Source organism: Apteryx rowi, unplaced genomic scaffold, assembly GCF_003343035.1.
Source record: "Apteryx rowi isolate R43461 unplaced genomic scaffold, aptRow1 scaffold_148, whole genome shotgun sequence".
NCBI classification, from domain to species: Eukaryota; Metazoa; Chordata; class Aves; order Apterygiformes; family Apterygidae; genus Apteryx; species Apteryx rowi.
The window spans coordinates 982,349-1,002,207 of NW_020447730.1; the positions used below are offsets into that span (position 1 = coordinate 982,349).

Here is a 19,859-nt window from a genome sequence, read left to right on the forward strand (position 1 = left end):
GTCTAGAGTAATAAGCCAGATAGGAAGGCCAGCAAAATTCCACTTTCAGAAGCCAGGAGGAGCTATAAGCACATAGGTGGTTATTGACTTGAAGCACTATACATTAATTATCTTGGCTCTTCAGAATAAAGTGGTTATTCTTTAGTTTTAACTGCATAGTGACATCTATTTTGAAACAAATYTTGTGTCAAGAAGGGAAAAGCTCTTAATGTATCAAAACAAGATTAGATGCATAACCTCCAAAAGACAGAGAAAACATGGTTCTTTATAGATTTCAGGAGGGAAATATTTATTACTCCAAGAGACAAATAGGAAGCCAATTCAGCACAAGTTTGTTTGCTTAAGCCAATCCAGCTTAACAACACTAGCACCCTACTCCTAGAAAGATACTATGATAGTTAAATTTATTCATCTGACACACTGTTTTACAACAAGTTCCACGCTAGATAGAACAAGGCTGCTTGTCAAATCATTGCTATTAGTTTAACTCCAATTAAAATAAAGCTAGAAAGTTGCAAAGCACTGGGAGTCACCAGCAGTAGGGACACAATCACCGGAACATCTTCTGGAAAGCTCCTTCTTAGGTGGAAGTGCAAGCACCACCTGCCGTTAACAGGTGTCCAGCATTTCCTTTGAAAATACACAATTGCACCTTGTTTTACTTGCAGACCCCCTGCATCAGTTCAGTTCACAAAGACTTGCCTGAGGAATAAGTCAGACTTATAAAGGTAATAAAACTGCTGCTCATAACCCCTCCCCATTGAAATCCGTATTCTGCATTTGCTGGGACATACGAGTAGAGAATCAGAATTGGCATGAAGACAAAAAACACCTTATGAGCTTAAGCAATTAAATGTCATCTCTGCATTCAGGGTTTCTGGATGAGGTGAACAGAATCATTCAATCAAGCTTTCCACAATCTCCATATTTCTCTTTTAGGGACGCATGCCTTGAGACCCTGGAGGTTAAACACAGAACTGCCAAGTACTTCCAGGTGCTATTCAAATCAGTGAAAGATTTGTTTTGAATGCAAGAAATTTAAGTATCACAACAACAAAAAGCATGGCATGTGGGGCCTAAAATTATTCTGTCCTTTTGACCCTACATTCAGTGATTCCATCCAAGACAGATGCTAACAACCTTGGGAGAGGAATAGGTAAAGCAGACACTACCATGGCAAACTCTGTGGAAAAACCCATCAGGAAGTTTTGTCAGAGAAGGACTTGAAGAGCGCAGTGAATACACAGGTATATTTTCGGCAACAAACAAGGCAGTGGCTCTGCGGAACAAAGTATATGATCGTGCAATGAAAACACTATCATGATACATGTACAAGATCTTAAATACTGGCAATCCGAATGTGCGACTCTGCAACAACGGTCTTTAACCCAGCTGGGTAAGCAAGAGATTCGGTACACTGCAACTCTCATTCCAGTATTCGCACACATAATACAAAGAGTAAGTAGTACTAATCTCTCCCTCCTACCAAATTCCCAGCCAAAAAAAAATAAATTTATATATGTGTATATATATATAATATATATATATAAATATATAAAAGATACACACACACTTCAATTTAAACCTGACAGATCAGAAATATTCACCATTTAATGTCTTTTGCTGTTTCTGCTCGCTTGACATTATATTTCGCAACCCTGTCATTCACAGAGCTGGTTTTCTACCAAGTCTTATCTAGGAAGATACTGCAAGATATTTACCTAACAAACTAATAAGCACTTAGTTGTCATGGTTTTACCAGGATATGAGTCACTTCGATCTTTTACAAACTATGTATTCCGAAGAACAAACAGCGCGCAAAACATACAAGTGTGTGCTTTTGCCTATGACATCAGGACAGTAGTCGCCGTTCCTTTTAAAAGGTCAAGCAAAATGAAAGGAAGCATTAAAAATAAACCTTGAAACCATAGATCTGATCTATAGTCCTTCATATATGATAAGCTGAAGGCAGCTGCCCTGTTTAGTTCCCTTCCCTGACCCAGAAGAAACCCAAAGCTTTTCAGATCCTTACTTTTTTGGATTTCCCACATTACTACTTTTTTCACATTACAAAGCAGTGACTCAGGGAGAATAAGTATAGTAAGTGTAAAACACGTCTGGGATTCCATCCGAATTATAACTTGGATTTAGCAAGACACACAGGCCAACAAATACTGGTCTTGATTGATAAAATACCATTACTGATGCTTTCTGTTCCACCTACAGTGCTTCAGGCTTTCCAATTTAGTCACAAAACTGAAGACTACCGTTTTTAAACCACTTTCAATTTATTCCTTGGAGCAAGGAAAGTTTTTTCCAAGGAATTCCATCCAGTAACTGTACAACACATACAAACAGCATCCCAAACCAGAAATGGGAAGGAACAGTGGGTAGAAAAGAAGAGCAATTAGTCACCAAAAACTTGAAAATTTAAGAAAGCCTGATTACCACCCGGGCCACTCATAGCATAGGAAATTAGGCAGGAAAAAAATGCTACTGAAGAGCAACAGACATCTATTCCAGCAGATTTAGATAGTCATAAGATGCTAAGCGACCTCTGCTGTTGCCTGAAGGTAGAAAGCTGGAGAGATCCTGGAGAGCTTTTTAACTTCAGACTACTGCCTCTCGCATATAATCTGCAAGACAGCAGTCTGAAGAGGCACCGGGGCTTACTCCATCCAGAACRCTGGCAGCCCCATCTCCTCTCCTCTCTATATTAAAAACCAGGCAAGACGACCATTAGCATGATCTAAAACAGATGATATAAAAGCCTTCAATAAGGTGCTCTGCATCAGCAAGTTAGATAGAAAAGTGCTCTTGAAGTGTCAAGAGATGAGATTTGTTATGTGCCAAAGCCCGAGCAAAAAAAGAACACGAAAAAACTTGTAATACAGGCTCCCAAACCGTTAACCACAGAGAAAGCTGTAGCGAGAAAGCAATAAAGTATAGATAAAAAAAAGAATCCMACAAGTTCCTCTAACTACACTCGAATGCAAGAATATTCCAAACATCCATGTACATCAGCAGCAATAAAAGCAGAAGAAAAAAAAAAAAATCAGAAAAATACCAAGGATACAGAGGATAAAACTGAAGTTTGCAAATATAACCCTTCATCTTGGGAGAGCACACAAAGATCAAAAAATAGGAGAYCAAGACTAGAGCCCTGGAGTACAAAGAATAGCCTGTGGTTATCCAGTTTTTCTACTCTTTCTTATAGCTAAAATGTTTGAGATTAGGTGAAGTCTTCCTACAGCAAAGATTTTGCCTGAGACAAATATTTATGTATTACAGAAAATAAGAACATGAAAATAGAGAATCATTAACATTCTGCTCCAATGCTAGCATATCACTCTGGTCAGTGAATTTGCAGCTAAGTAATTTTAGTAGGTGAGAAAATACCTTACAAATTCCTCCCGTGCAAGACAAACTGCTACACAGGCCTGCCCACATCTTTACCCATCGCGCTGAACAGCAAGGCTGTATATGCAGTGTCAGAGAAAGGCCTGTGCTAAGAGGCTCTGATAAAAAGACAAATCCAAAAACTTCTGTTGAACATTCAGTGTTTATAATCAAGATTTCCACCAGCAACTACAAGGAAAGAACCAGAAAAATCTTAACCAGGATCATTCTACCTGTAATAAAACCTTGTGAGAAAGTGAAAGTATTAGATACTACATACCTTAAGTAGACTTTCCAGCTCTCAGCAGTAGGTGCTCAATACAGGATGGAACATGAAGTCTGAAATGATCATTTAAAATTGATTAGGATATTTTCTTGATTACCAACAAAGCAGTCAGATATCTAATAGAAACTTAAACATAAATAACTTAACCATGACATTCTCAGTCTTAAGACAAGATAACTTTCCAAAGAAATGAACTGCAGTAGATACAGCTAAACAATCTGCACTTGAAAATAGGGTAAGTCCTTAGAAAAGCCCCACAAAAACTGCAGAAGCCAGGAGGCATAGATTTAAAATGGAAACAAGTACCTTACAAAATAATTTGATGACAATCCTATAGGTCTCAAAAATAAATTCAAAATTTTGAAAGTTTTATGCTTTCAATATTTTGAAGGGGGAAGAGAAAGATTCTGAAGTGAACTATTAATATAGCCAAACCCATGTATTTAATGGCATTACAACACAGGGAACATCGGAAAGCCTGAGGAGTGATTCAAAATATTAGCACCATCCAGATCTGGAATCAGAGTCAGCTTGTTTCCTGGGGGCCGGGGGGGGAAAGTGTGGGAAAAGCATGTGTGGGGGAGGAACCAGCGAAAAGCATTTATTTCCTCAGGGTAGGTGCATCACAGCACAGACAGGCCACTTTTTAGCTCAAGTAACAAACACGTACAGATATAGGTCAAAATATGCACGTAAGACTTCAGTCCAGAAATTTTTTTTTTCCCCCTAAAGGAAATGATGGCAGCACAAACAGAGAATTTGACAGAGCAATCTACAGACTAGATATTTCTGCTCTTTTGCCTTTTGAACAAACATGTACTAGAGAGATTAAGGCAGTACAAGTAGAAAGAGTGAGCTTAGGTACATACTGAGCACGGAGAAATCAATTTTTAAGAACATCTCTGAACCTTTATTCACCTTAACTACTTAAGTTTTCCCACACACAAAAGCCACTGAAAGATTTCCAGAAAAGAATCTGATGAGGTAAAATAACAGAGATGTTGAAAGCAGCAGTGCAAAGAGACTTTAGAATAAATTACATTAAAAACAACACAAATACCATTTTGTTCATAAAAACTATAGCAAATTGAAAAAAATAAGAAAACTGTAATACCTGAAATTTCTACGTGAAACATTCAGAAAAGTTTATATGCCTGAACATGTGCAAAGTGATGGAAAACCATCCACGGGTCTTCTCTTCCCCTTGCACCTTTTATGCACGCTAGCAGCATACACAGAGATTGCTTTGCAGAACTTACAGTCTGAATTTTAACCGTTTCGTACAAAGTTGATGGGCCTATGTTAAAAATTAACCGAACAACTTCTGTATGGGAAACAGGCTCACACATGGCCAGATCTGTGTGAACACATGCCAGTGTACGGACCAGATGCAGTGATGCAGACTAAGGAGGCCTGATGCAACTCAGCTTCCTCCTGCTTCTAATTCATGACTTTGCAGCAGAAAAACTGTCTCACCCTGATAAGAAGGTGCAAAAGGGTGACAGCAGTGGAGAGATGTTCCTTCCGCTCCCCACATGCATGCCCCTACACCTGGATACGGGGGAGGCAGAGACTCGCTATATTAAATGTCATTAGCTACTTCAGACAGTCAAAACAAAACAAAAAAAAAAACAAAAAAAATCCTCCTATGCTCATGTAGTCCCAGCACCTACGCTTCCTCAGAAAGACTAAAATAGGTTATATCCATAAAATCTCTCTAAGAAGAGCTGGAGGACATGAGAACTTCAAGACAGAAAATGATTACTGAATAACCAGACTGGTCTTCCATCATTACTTGCCAGTGTAAGACTTCCTTCATTTTTATGGGCAAACCTACAATTTAGGCACTTTGAGCCACGGACACTCACATGACATGTATCCATACCAACAAAAAAATATCACCAACAACTTGAACTACTTTAATAGTGGCTACTTTTAAATATTTAATAGTGAACTACTTTAGTGTTTTGAGGTGGTGTTATTCCTGTTAATCTTAAAGTCAGCATAGAACCTGTTAAGTCAGCTGGCTGTTCTGGTACCAAACTACTGACTGGCAAATGACAGAGTTCCCCAGAACCATGGCTGCTCCGAGTATTTTTAGGGAATTAGTCATGACTTGGGACAATTCATGAAAACACCAGTGATTAACACAATGGGAGTGACATCATGACAACTTTTTATATCCTTTACAAAAAGAGAAATCCCTCAAGAGACTGCTTCTCAGATTGAAAAATACATACAGTTATTGGTTTGCTTAGATAAACAAAAATGTTCTCTGATACTGCAAAAACTATTTTTTATTTCCAAAACCAACAGTGATCACCTTTCCCCACTCTGGAAAAATATGTCAATAGCACCCTTAAGCATGTTAAAAAAAAATATTGCGTGTATTACTGTGGGAGTCATGTAATATCAAATGTGCACCAAACATATCAGAAAAATATTGTTTTAATTGCTTGGGCATCAATAATGCAAACACTGATGATCCCACTGAATTTTCCACACAAGCTGTCCCACCGATTTTCAATAAACTACCCATGTGTGCAAAGCTGAGTGGACAAATGCGTGTTACTGCGATCTGACGCTGGACTGCATCTCCGAAACACAGATAACGGGCCTCCCTTTCGGTCATCAGCCACTAGCATGCAATGCAGGCAGAGACGCTCCAAACACAGGGTCGTTTCATCCTCTTACACCAACAGTTGCGTCTAAGCGCATCTTCCCAAGACTTGTTTTGCTGGGTATCCACTGCTTGCTCRTTTGCTGCATGTATCGATCTACTTCATGAAGCAGGAGGTAGCAAGGACTCCTCTATGCCTAACTCAGTTTGACCAGTTAGGATGCTTTTTAAATGCAAAATATAAGCTAGTCTCATTCTAATTGGGATAAACACTGAAAACTTCTAAATTGGCCAAAAGAAGATTTAACATAAGAAGTTGTTTGGGTTAAACAAAATATCTTGCTTTTATTTCAACTTTTAAAAATCTCTATGTCCTACAAGACTGTTTATTTGAAACAGCACAAGAACAAAAAAGACATTTGTTCTGAGAGCGTTAGGATGGAACTCTTCATAGCTTTTGGAACTGCTCTTTCTCCTCAAGGGAAAGGTTTCAGCAAACTGACAATATTTAGATGTTTTAACTTTGACATGCTTTTTCTGGTGGAAAACAACTCCTTTTAGACTTTCTCCAACTGGCTGAAAGTACTGTTTGTTCCAGTTTTATCTGTTTCCTTATCTCTTTTTTTTTTAAATCATATTTATCTATTTCTCCCTGTCTTTCCACCTACAGCCATATTTTAATCTCACCTCTTAAAAATCACCCATAATCCTACCTGTTCTCAGTTAAAGTTTTATCATACTTTTAGGCCTAACCCTTTAGATACCCTGTCTAAAAAATTTAGTTTATAGATTTGTCTTCCAGTCTCACTCCAGTCCCTCTCCAGTTTGGCTTCTAGACCACATATACCACTGAAGACATAATCCATTTGCCTAGGGAAGGAAAACCTAAAAGCTCATTTAAGGCATGGAGCCCAATCTTCAGCTTCTTTATGTTTTCAGACACCTTCGATGCTCTACAATCATGTTCTTGAAGACACCTTGTCCTTTTACTCCTTTCTCATCCTTCCATTAATTTCCTCTCACAAATTCCTCTCCTTTAACCCTCTCCACTCCATCATTTCCATACAGAGGCTTGTCATCTCAAGTCCTACAAAGCTAAAGATGAACCAGTAAAGACCAATATGATTTATTTCCTTTACCTCACCTTCTACTTGCGGTCTGTGACAGCAAAGAAGGCAAACATTTTCGTGTGAGACAACATTTTTATTCTTATAAATTATCTAACATGATCAGGTCTGGTCTCTGATGATGCCCCACTGGCACCACAGTAAATCAGAGGAAGCTCCAACAGATGATGCTAGACACAGAGGACTCCAAGAATTATGCCAGTGCAAGGAAACACCAGCAATTTCTGAACACCAGTAATGTTTTATGAGAGACAACACCGTTAAAATTAGCTACATTCGTTGCCATTATTACCGATGCTTATATAGTACATAGATTTTTATGCTCTCTCCTAAATCTCTCATAAGAACCCCTATAACGAGCATAAGATATTAGATCTCAGAGTAATGAGGTCTAATATGAGCTGACCTCAGCTGAATACACTTGGCTCCTCTGCTCGCAGAGCAATGGGATAACCGACCTGCCTGAAGCACTTCCGGCAATAAGTGACACCAAAAAGACAAACCAATGCAAGAGTGTTGTACAACAATCCTGAATACAATCTACGGACAAATCATCCGTTGCCTTCAGGATAAGTCCTACAACAGTCAAGGCAGTCAAATTCTAGAGTACCCAAAAAGCATTATTTGCACTGACACAAAGCTGTGGAAAAATTAGCAGCCTTGAAACCCTTAGTGTTTTGGAATAACTGGTGCACAAGGACTAACTCAGCCTTAACATTGTTCAGTGACTCAGACACCAGAAGACCACAGCCCATAAAATATAGTTTATGACAACAGAATCATTGCACCCAGACGTAGATAAGTGTGTCGCCACAAGACATAACCAACCATATTGGCCACTCTCAACTTCACCAACAGATCTGCAGAAACATTTAACCAGATTGTTATGACCATGAAACAGGGGAAGAAAGACTAACTTCAGTAAGATCCTGCATCTGTAATATCATATTAAAAACAACACAAAATAAACGGGTCCATACTCATTATTACCTCCTATTCATAAGAGCCATCACATGTTAAAAGTCACACATAAATCCAAAGATTTAACAACCGAGAATGTAACTTCAACATTCTGACTGKAGGAACACTTAAAACTGCTGTAAGAGTCCAAAAAACTATCATATTTCAAGCGAGATGTGCATTAAGTACTTATGTTATATATACATGGCCACCACACTGCCCCCCTCCTAACTTTTAACTATCCTTCCAATCCTTTTTCATGACTCCCTACTTTCATCTTGCCTTTCCAAAACTGACCTCTACGAAGCAACTCACAAGATCTTACCTTATTTTACTTTTTCTATTAACTTTAAGCACTTCCACGTTAATATGCTGCTCTAAATTTATTTTTGTCACCTACTTGTTGCAATCCTTCTTGTATTTCCATTCTATGATCTTCTGCTTGCTGTAATATAACCAATGCTCCTACTCCCTCTTGAGAAAACTGTAGTTGAATCAGAAGTTACTTTCAACAGAAGTAACAGAGACTTTTGTGAGCAAGCTCTTCAATGTAATGCCCATTCAACCTCAAAAAGTCATACAGATAAATAGATTACAGAAATGCAAAATCTGTTTCCTAGGAAGGGAAGCTCCATTGTTCAGTATTTTTCCTTGGACTATGAAAGTTTAAGGGCTTTGTTTGCCTTTAAGGGAAGGCAAAAGGGGAAGAAAAATGGAAGGGAAGAAAATGCTGATTCAGTTGTAACATGAAGCCAATGATACATACTCCTGTCTTACGAATTACCTCCGCTCTTTTGATGAAACCAGAGCAAGGCATAAAACTATCTGTTGAAAGCACTGAAACAGCATGAGACAAGCACTGCTGCTATTACACAAAGAAAATCTTTCCCTTCAACTAAGGCTGAACCAGTGGAGGCTTTGTAGTCTATGAAACAATTAAACTTTCACTTCATTTAAATCCCCATCTAAGAATTAATCTGTGCTGCACACCACCTTCTTCTAATTCATCTAATCTAAAGCACTCCACCTGCTTATTTATTAATTTCACATAGGTAACAAACTTTAGGGAACAAAGGAATATGAAATCCCTGGAATTGAAGCTAGTTTTCATATAAAACTGAAACATGAATGTTAAATCTGGGCAGAGGATGGAACAGAGGAATGTTTGGTTTTCAAGTTATACGACACAGAACCTACTACCATGAGGCAAACAAGAAAGTTACAGTTGCTATTAAAGAACATTTAAATCTCTCTCCTTTTGACTCCATTCTTAGTCTAAGTTTTATAGGGGCACTGACTACATTATGTTTATTCCTTCCACTATCACATGACTAATAAAATCAATGTAATATTCACACAGCATTCAAGAAGAGACAGACAGTCAGGATATTCCCACAATAGAAGCACATGCCATACAAGTTGCTTTCTATTTCTCTTATTAATTTCAACCCTTAATCTGGTCCATAAAAATACATGCGCAAAATGAAGGAATATCATTAACTTTTAATAATTGACTGAGATGATTGATTTTTCTGATATACTATTGACTAATATATCTGCGGCAATTTATGCATGTATATATTAAGGTATGTATTAGCAATGCCCTCCTCCTTGTTTAAGTTGCAAAATGACTTTTGGAAAAAGAAAGAAAAAAAACTTACAAATGCCACTTACAAATCTGAAATTATTAAATTATACTGATAATGAAGATTCAATAGCTAGTCTATTTAGGTGGTTTTACATATTGATTAAACAGAATTTAATACAAATGATGAGAAGAGGCTTCCCCTTGCCTCCTCACCACCTGATTTTTTTTTTAAATGACTGTTTGYCAAACCATAGCAAGCAATTCACTGAAGGTTTACACACACTCCATAAATGGACACTCTTAGCTCCACCTTTTTGCTTGAAGACTTCCTGAAGACCCAGATGTACCACTATAATGCTGATTTAAGAAGCTTCTGCCTCCAACTTTTGACACAGCCTCAAAAAAGCTGTTAGATCAATGAGTTTATTGTTTATATGCAGAAGGAACACCTCAACTGAAGGGCATGTCATTAATACTAGTTTCCAGCAGAGGCTGTTACAAGTAGAGGCACACAGACCACATTTTGTCTCTGTACACATTTTTGCTAAAGATTACTTAATTCTGTTTCCCAAACACAGCAGTGACTTACTCCTTCCATGACAAAACGTTGGGAAACTGGATTTTGACTTGCTTTAAAACAGATTCACTGGAGTTATAATCAAGAGGAAGCCTACTGGTGCAACATCAAAATGCAAGCTGTTGTATGAAAGAATGAAGGAAAGAGAGAAAGAGAGAGAGAGAGAGAGAAAGTACATGTTCATCAGAAGTTCTAGGCTATTATTTTGAAAGCAAGAAAACTCAGTTTATTAACATGTAATAGAATATACTCATTATATAAAGGGCAATACCAAAGGAAATGAGAGAAGTCATCCTCCAAGGCTATTTTATTGATTTGCTTATACAGATTAGAAGTGTTTCATGTTTTCTTTCATTGAATTTGTAAAGGTACAAACAAAATGGCAACTAATCTAATTGCTGTAGGATCAGTAGCTAGTCTGCAAATCTGCTTTTCCAGTCATATCCAGGTAACATCTGCATCTATAGAAGAGCATAGCAATTTTATCTGTGGAAGAGTTCTTCTCATCCTGATCTTTACAAACATAATTAAGAACAGCATCCCACCAAGAAAATAAAAGATGCTTTGCCYGAACCAGATTTACATCAAAACTGAAAACTATCAGGCAACAGCCAACTGGATAATGGAGAGGACTTACAAGGGCTCAGAGAAGACTCTCTGTTGCTGGGGTTACTGCCAGCTACATTCTGACTGTCCATGTAAACCTGAAAATACAACCCCATCTTCTTTACCTATTGACATAACTAGAATCAGTGCTGGAAACTACTGAAGAGCGCATCTTGTTAATCCCCCAGTCGCRAGGCAGGGGGAAACAGCATTTCCTTTCTGACAGATGTTCAAATTGTTCTTGAAGACCATCAAGGACAAGGGTTCCTTCCACTACCTTCCCAAAGCAGTCTATTCCAAAGCTTTGCTATTCTTAGCATGGAGTTTTTCCTTCCCCCCAAAGTAATCCAGTCTCCACTCCTACTATTTAAGACCACTGTGTTTTGTTTTAGTTCCCAGGTCTAAATCTTCCTCCTCTCTGTAGTAGCCTAATGTACATGAAAAACTTATCTCCTTTTAGTCTCAAGTTAAACACTTCCATTTGTTCAATTCTTATCTGTCATATTCTTCAGGTATCTGATCTGTTAATGACAGAGTCCAGGAGACAGAAAAACTTTCTTGAAGTGCAGTGCCCAAAACTGAACAGAGCATTCTAACTAAATCCTACCAGCACTGAATTCAGTAGAAGGGTTATTCCAAGCATGTACCCCCATGGAGACACCGCAGCAGAGTGTGTCCTTTTCTGCAACAGCAGAACACTGTTAATCACAAACTGAGCACAAATCAGTAACATGCACATCCAAACTTGCTCAACTCTTGTAGGACTTGAAAAGTATGCCTTGAGCAGACAGCTGAACAAGTTTGTTTTTTTAAAAAAAGCACTAAATACAGAGTAGGAGGAAAGGCTGTAAATGAGAGGTACCAGAAGACAGATGCAAGTAGGAAAACCAATCAGCTTTGCAATTTATATAAAATAAAGTGAAAATAACAAGATAGCTAATAAATCAAGTAGGATCTAGAAGCCTCTAGGATATAGCGCTTAAGCCTGATATAGAGGGACGATAAAAATCCAAAATTACTTTTCTCGCTGTTAGTTAACAACATTCCCATAATGGTGCTGTTAACAGAGAAGTAAGAACAGAAACTATAATTTGTAACATTTGCAACAAAACTTCACTTTGAGCAAGAGAACCTTACACATCAGCAATGTGTAAAGGTTTCCCAAATGAAGGTTAACAATATAAATCTACAGCTAAACATGTGACAAAGTTAAACACTCTTCCATATAATGAAATATGGAACTTACAGATTAAAACCCTTCAATTTGTGGTCTATCTTAAAAGCATCTGCATGTGCCATATACATATTATCAACCTCCTTTTGTTCTTACTTATTAAATCAGATGCACTGGCATTATATTTCATGAATGCAAATGTAGTTCTGTAGCTTCACAGTTCAAGTACTGTGAAAGGTTAACAAGTACACTGACAAATGTGAATTAATTTAGATTGCCATCTCAAGATTCATTCCAAGCAGTAAGACTGTACCTTAAACTAACAGCCTCGATCCAACATCATGGTTGCTCCTTTTCCTCGTGAGGGATAAGCACCTCAAACTCCTGTTACAGGAAGCACTTCAGAATTACCTTGTGTTTACCTAACAGTGGACAAAACCCGAGCAAAGCACAGTCCTTATTTTAAAGGGAATAAGCAATAGCATAACAATTGAACTAGCTTAGCCAACATTAGAAGAAAAAAAAATCCACAGAAGGAGGCAGAAATAAAATCCTTGTCTTCCAATTTCCAATACTGTGGTTATATCAGTGTTTCCTATCTTTTTCTACCATCAGCAGGCAAGAATAGTGCTATTAGACATCAGAAGTGTTAGTGGGCACTAGCAGAACTACAAGACTACCTAAATCAAGTTCTGGAACTAGTTGGGGATGAAGAGTGAGAGTTAAGGACTAATACAAAAGCAATCAAGGAAGTACCAAGTTTAATTCTTTACAAAGAGTAAACTCAAGCAACTGAACTATTAAGGTATGTTACGCTTGTTGCTTTTGTATGCGACTACCTAGATTGTAAAATCAGTTATGGAGAAATACCCCTGCCTTTAAATAGGTTCTACTACAGAACAGTAAACTACAGTGAACAGGATGAACAGGTGAACAGGAGGAACCAGCTACAACCTGAGGTCTACAAGGACATGAAAAGAACTACAAAAAGCATTCAGGTACCACAGAAAGAAATTTCTGCCTCAAGAAAGCATATTAGAAATAGCAGAAATAAGAGCTGAGAAACAGTTTGGTTAATTAACCAAAAATAAATAGAAGGAGCAGTACTCTCTTAAACACTAGCTTCACTATCATATGTACTAATCTTATGTTTGAAAAAGATGGGCAATACAGATTCCAATATTCTAAACCAGAACACAGACAATTTTTCTCTAAGAACATAAAGATTATGATTGCTTAGTGCAAAAGAGGAAATGAAGAACAGATTCCTAAGTAAAAATAAAAGAATGACAGTAGATTTTATACTTTTACACTATCCTTCATAGAAGAGGAATAAAAAAAATTGCCTAAAATTAGTATGAGGAAGTGTTCTTTTAAGACCACAGGCTTTCTGAAACTCACTGTTGTAAGGTATTATTGAGGACAAACTTGCATCAGCATTCAGTATTCATGCTGATCATGAAAACATTCACAAATGACAGTATAAAAAAAGCTATGGACATAAATCCCTACTGCTGGATATAACTCAGACATTAGAATTTATAAAAAGTCTCTTATTAGTACCTTCAGTACCTTACTAATTTATTAGCAGTCATTTTGAACCTCTTTATTTCCTAGAGATGCTTCAATAAAGTGTCAAGTGTAGACGAACCAGGTCTTACTGGCTATGGTAAATCCCACGGCGTATTTCAGTAAACACTCTGTTCAGCATCAAAAAAGGACTGGGAAGATAGCGAGGTCCTTGATTAAAGAGGTGTATTCAGAACCACACACACCGACACAAAAAAACTATCACTGTTCATTTTTAGCTTCTGCTAAATTAGACATTTGCTACACCTTTGCAACCCAATTACTTACTATTCTAGCAACAAGAAAATGGGAAAGAACAGCAGCTCCTTCCTTCTATCCTCAAAAATCTGCTGCTGCTTCAAAGTCTTCTGTAATGGGACTAAAGGAAAAATGATTTCTGCCTTCCAAAGATATTTAATAGCCTGACATGATCTGCTCCCTCTCCCAAAAGAGAATAAAACAAAAGCAGGAATTCCACATTTTCATGTGTGGGTAAACAAGGAAAAAAAAAAAGATCATCAAGCATGGAAGCAGGAGTAGCTAGCAGCCAGTAGAGCCCTCTGACCTTTATTTTTTTTAAAAACAAACAGTAAGAACAGCTTCGGCTGTATCACACAAACCACTACAATCTCTGAAGAGGCATTAAGGGCCTCACTGTGTGGGCACTCACTTCTACACAGCCTAAATGCTTCTGAGTTTCCTGTCACATCATCTTTATACCTAGACAGCCAGCAGTGGGGAAAAACATGTCATCTCCCATTACTGCCTCCAGGACAACCGATGCACACCTTTTGCTAATACTTTTTTAATCAAAAGTAAAGGAAGTAAATTAGACCATGGTCTCAAAGCGAGTTGAATTATGGTTCCATAGGCAGGGAAAGGGTCAAGATTAATCTTAAGGATTAAACTTTAAACTGACCTGCGTTAAAATGTGTGAAGTTGGAACCCTGCAGCAAAACAAAACTGACTAGAGTGCTTGCCAGTTCCCCTTCCCAGCCAAAAATAAAGGAGAAATATTTTGGTGCAGTGGGATGCTAGGTAACCTATATAAACTTTTCTATATACCCTTTCACTGTTGAACATGATAAAAAAAATGGAGAGAACAGGTAAAGCAATGCAGTAACAACGGAAAAAAATGCGGTGTGGGAGTGGAAAGGGACAGAAAAAGCCAAATACAGAAAGTTATAGAAAAAAAGGAGACTTGAAGTCAATGGGGACAAAGAACTTCCAGTAGAGAAGTTTTACCAGTTTCCCCTGTGGACTGCTGCAGATGTGAAGCAAGTTCAGATGTCCTCACACTTAATGCCGATGTGAGAGAATAATCAGATGTTCTATAACACAGCCTAAGGCTTTCGGTTTCTCTTCTTCATCTATTTTCATTCTCAATTTTATTTGACAAAAATTGCTTTCAAACCTTGTAAACCAGATTTCCGAAACTATTGTCTAAATTCTTCTTAATCTAGGAAATGTTGACAGCACTAGTGATCAGCACCTGCAAACTTCAAGTACTGTCAGAGTCAGAGACCATCCAGTTTCCACGGCTCTCCTCCCACCTCTGATCACACTGGTGGCAAGTCTTCTGGTGGATTTTCCTCACTCCCTCTTTGAAGGGAGACACTTCTGGCCCCCTTCTCTCTTTCCAGGGACTATTTCTTCCATATACCTGATTCCCAGTGCCATCTCTCTCCATCCAACAACATAGCCTCTGACATAGCCTTCAGTGTCCCCCTGCCACTTGCAATATAGTTCATATAGCTTCCAGATAATCATGGTGGTCTCTTTTAGGTCTTCTAAAAAAAGAGGAAGAAATCAAATCAAGGGTGGGTTGGTTTTTTTTGGTCTGTTTGATTTTTAAAAATCACAGAGCAATTTTCTATTCATGAAGACCTATCACTCAAAAGTCACCGGTCTTAATATTTACATCCCAATGTCAGGAATATTAAATGCTGAGCAAACAGTCAAACTTGCACCTTAGGAAGCCTACATGGAAAAACGAAGAAAAACTTACAAAGGAAAGGAGAGGAAAACAAATATTTAAGCCAACAACACAAAAATGCAGGTTCTTCTTTAAGTTGCTCAATTCCTAAATAACCAATTTCTTCAATAGTTTATCTGATTAGCCATCAACTGCTGCCTGAATACAGAGAACATGACATAAAAAAAATAAGTTTTTAGAAAGATCTACTTGACCATCTTCCACAAAAGGTCTTTTCCAACATTAAAAGGCTATTTAAAAAACAGACACCCATCATCAAGTTTTCAATTCATTTCCCATTTACCTCTGTTCTGTCACCTTCATGTTTCTAACACACACAATAAACCATGTTCTTTGAACACTGTGGTACAACACACCAGACTTCAGAGTATCCTAAATATCAATCGTACATGAATTGAGAAACTCGCCTGAAATTGCTAACAGTTTACACAATGTAAACTTGCATTAATCAGAGTTAAGTTCTGTTTTTTTCCAGACACTTTAAAAAGATAATAGTAAAAAAAAAAAAAAAAAAATCTAGCACTAAAAACCTATTAAAACAAAAATAATAAACAAAAGTATAAAAAGAGTATAAAAATGAACCAGCAGTACAGTGTCAGTGAAGATGAGAATTTCATATGTCAATCTATGAAGTTTAACTTTGGACCAGTTACAGATATCATAAAGTAGCATCTTTGTTGTAAAAAGGAAAAAAAAAAACACATCTTAAAAAAAAAAAAGAAGAAGAAGAAGAAATTACCATTCAGGGAGACAAGAATTACTGTAGTTCAAGTGCTAAATAAACACATTCAAAAACAGAATTTTAGGTTATTCTTAAATCATTTCTGTAATCATTCTATATAAGAAGTCAAAAGGATAAGAGTAAGAAATGTTTTCTTTGTTAGGAGTTTTAAAATCCTGGCCTCTAATTAAAATCTTTTCAAGAAATTAAGTCCATATGTCCATGTTTTCATTTAGCAAAGGTAGCTGGAACTTTAGAATTACACTAGCAAGTAACACGCTACATTACACTAGATAAGAGACAAAATTAGAGTTAGACTGGAAATTACCAGCTCATGGAAATTAACAACAGTCACACACTTGAGTTTTCACTAAAAGAGCTTTCTGAAATGAGGAATCATATGTTTTCTGGTGAGAAGTAAGTAAAACCCAAGTTTTCACTACTAGCATCCCAGAGTGGCAGTTGTAAGACGGGGGAAAAAAAACAATACAATTTCTAACACAAGAGCATCCTTTTTAAATATCTTCTACTGATTAACTGACATTTGTTCAGAACAGGAGAATACAGAGGCACTGTGTGCAACAGTTTATATCAAAAATAGAGCTAGGGACTCAAATTAGGACAAGAAATTATGCAAGTAAGATTACAAACATACAAGATTTCAACACACAGGTTTTACAGCAAAACAACAACCTATTTATAGTTACCAATATTCTGCAAAATGCTACTTCTCTTTAAACATCAGTGCAGGGTAACTGTCAAAAAAATGCTAGTGAACACATACACGTACTTCTAGGAACATGCAACAAGGCTATAAATGTTAGAATACAGAAAGTTCTCTGTCACTGGGAAAAAGACTTTTCCACAAGTCTTAAGCGATATGAAAAGAATTAGAATAGCCTTCATTTTCATCATGAACGCTATGTCATATTAAAGACAGTATGCCATGTACACTGCAAAGACTAGAAGAGGGAGAAAGTATCGATCACCTCGTTATGCAAACAGCAATAACTAACTACTCATTTTTCAGAGACACTCAGTTTTGGGTTTTTTTTTTTTTTCGAGTTACCCTCTTATTGAGGAAAAGAAAATAGCTTCAAATATGTATATTTGGTTTGTGTATGTATATAGTTAAAATAATCTGCTAAACCATCAAAACCACCTGGTCTAGCACTTATCTAATCTCTCCCCCCCCCCMAAAAAAACCCCATCCCCTATCTTCCTCCAAAATGTTTGTTAGTCTGATAGAATTTACAAAACCAAGATTCCCCTATTCAAGTATTAGTCATAATGCAGTAAGCCATTATATTTAAAAAACAAAACAAAAAGTTTCACAACATGTAACACACTTTGAAGCAAAACTGCATCACTACACCAGATATCTGAAGTTGAAATAATTGTTAAGGTTATTTCAGTAATTATATATTCAAAACACAAGAGCACTATTCTAAGAATATTCATTTCTCAGTGACATGCTCTGCTACCATTACTACTGGTTGATTGCTGTATCAACTACGTATGTTCAGTACTCTTAATAATACCCAGGGCTCAATAAAGCTTAGAGCTTTTGAAAAAGAAGTACTATGCCATCTTTTTTACATGAGTATATTTTAACCTTCCTAAAAAATTAAGAGTCAGCCAAGAGAAATATCAACCCAAACCATGCTCTACCAAAACTGGATTTAAGACATAGTAGCATAAAAGACAAATTAATTCCAGAACTTATTTTTAAGACACATAATATTTTTCCCTTCCTCTACACACATCCCCTTTTTGAATAGCCATTAGTTTAGAGTACTGTGAGAGAAAATTTGATTCCCTGCTACAAGTAAAGTGCCTACCCCTCCTCTCTTTTTTTTTTTTAATGAAGATAGCACCTGCAAGCTTTTTAAATCCATTAAATTTGTTACACAGGCTCCCATCTCAAAGGCACATGTATACTTTCTTTACAGAATCTCAGCCATAACGCTTACATTAAGAAATTCAAAGGCTGCCGGCCTCTATCCTTCAAATCAATCCATGCAGGCAAAGGTGGTCCAACACAGGCCCACAATAGGATAACAGCCTGATTTCAGAGGTAACAAAAAGGGAGGTGGGTGGAGAAAGGAAGTGGCGGAATTTTGGACATAGACAACATCAGCAAGATAACAAGCTGTTCCGAGTAACTATGTAACATTTAATATTTTCTGGCCCTGATCCAGCTGTGCCTTTGACCTTACTCAGGTTTAATACAATCAGAGATGATAAAGGCAGATTAGCTTTGAGGAATGCGGGACTTTTCTGATTAACATAGAAAAAAAGATGTTGTACGGACAACAAAAGGCTCCCAAAAATCTGAATTTAAGAGACACTGCAACACCCCTTTACTTTTAAGCTCACATTTGCATTAAATCCAATACTCCCATTTATTTAAATATGAATCCCCAACTCTTTTTGCTTTCGAGTGAACTTTCTGTTCAACACATTTACTACAGCAGTGCTATTATCTTAACCAAACTGCAGGCTGACACTGCAAGGGTCTGACACTGGTGCTAGGGCCTACGGGATCATTCTGCTTTCAGAGCATTTAAATAACACAGACCACAACTCCACTAGAACAGAAGCAATGTAGTTAGTGAAGTACCGTTTTTAAGCAAGAAAAAGACGGGGAAACCAAAGAGAAAGACCACCTCCTCCTCCTCAAAAAAAGGTCATGTGAGTAAAGAAAGTTTGGAAAGAGAATGGATGTGAAAATTGGTGATACGCAGAGCATGCTTCAAAATTAGCCCCAGGGATTTGAGCAGGAAGATATTTTGTTATAGCTGCATCAGGGTACAATTCTCACTTTAACCTCCAAAGCAGGTTTACATGAAGAAAAAAAAAAAAAGAAAAAAAGAAAAGAAACTGAATTTCTCCCCAAACAGCAAGTGCCCCTTTATCTCACCCAACTTCTGCTCTGCAGCCACACTCGGCGATACTTGCCTCCCCTTCCCCGCGCCGGATTTGCGAAGCGATCCCGGCGTTAAAAACGCGCCTGCGACCCAGGAGCTGCCGCCGCTTCGCTTGGGCTCCAGCGACCGCGCTCTCCAGCGAGCACGGCAACAAAAAGAAAAAAGAAAAAAAGAGGAAAAAAAAAAAAGGAAACCAAAATGCGAAAAAAAGAAAAGAAGAAAACCCTCAACCACTTCCCCTGCACCGCCGCCCCGGCTCGAAAAGGCGACCGCAGATTTACCAGCGCGGCCGGGGAGAGAAGGAGG

The 19,859-nt window shown here is 37.6% G+C and overlaps 1 protein-coding gene across 10 annotated transcripts in view; it reads right to left on the bottom strand.

Annotated features, from left to right (window-relative positions):
* PTK2 (protein tyrosine kinase 2) overlaps nucleotides 1-19,859 on the bottom strand; it is a 198,973-nt gene that overhangs the window by 178,308 nt on the left and 806 nt on the right. For 3 of the 10 annotated variants that reach the window (XM_026058537.1, XM_026058530.1, XM_026058538.1), the window contains exon 2: nucleotides 3,680-3,738. The exons of 1 other annotated variant lie outside the window; for it this stretch is intronic. The gene's annotated coding sequence lies outside the window, so the exon portion shown is untranslated. 6 more of the 10 variants (XM_026058540.1, XM_026058532.1, XM_026058536.1 and 3 more) reach the window with 5 other exon arrangements.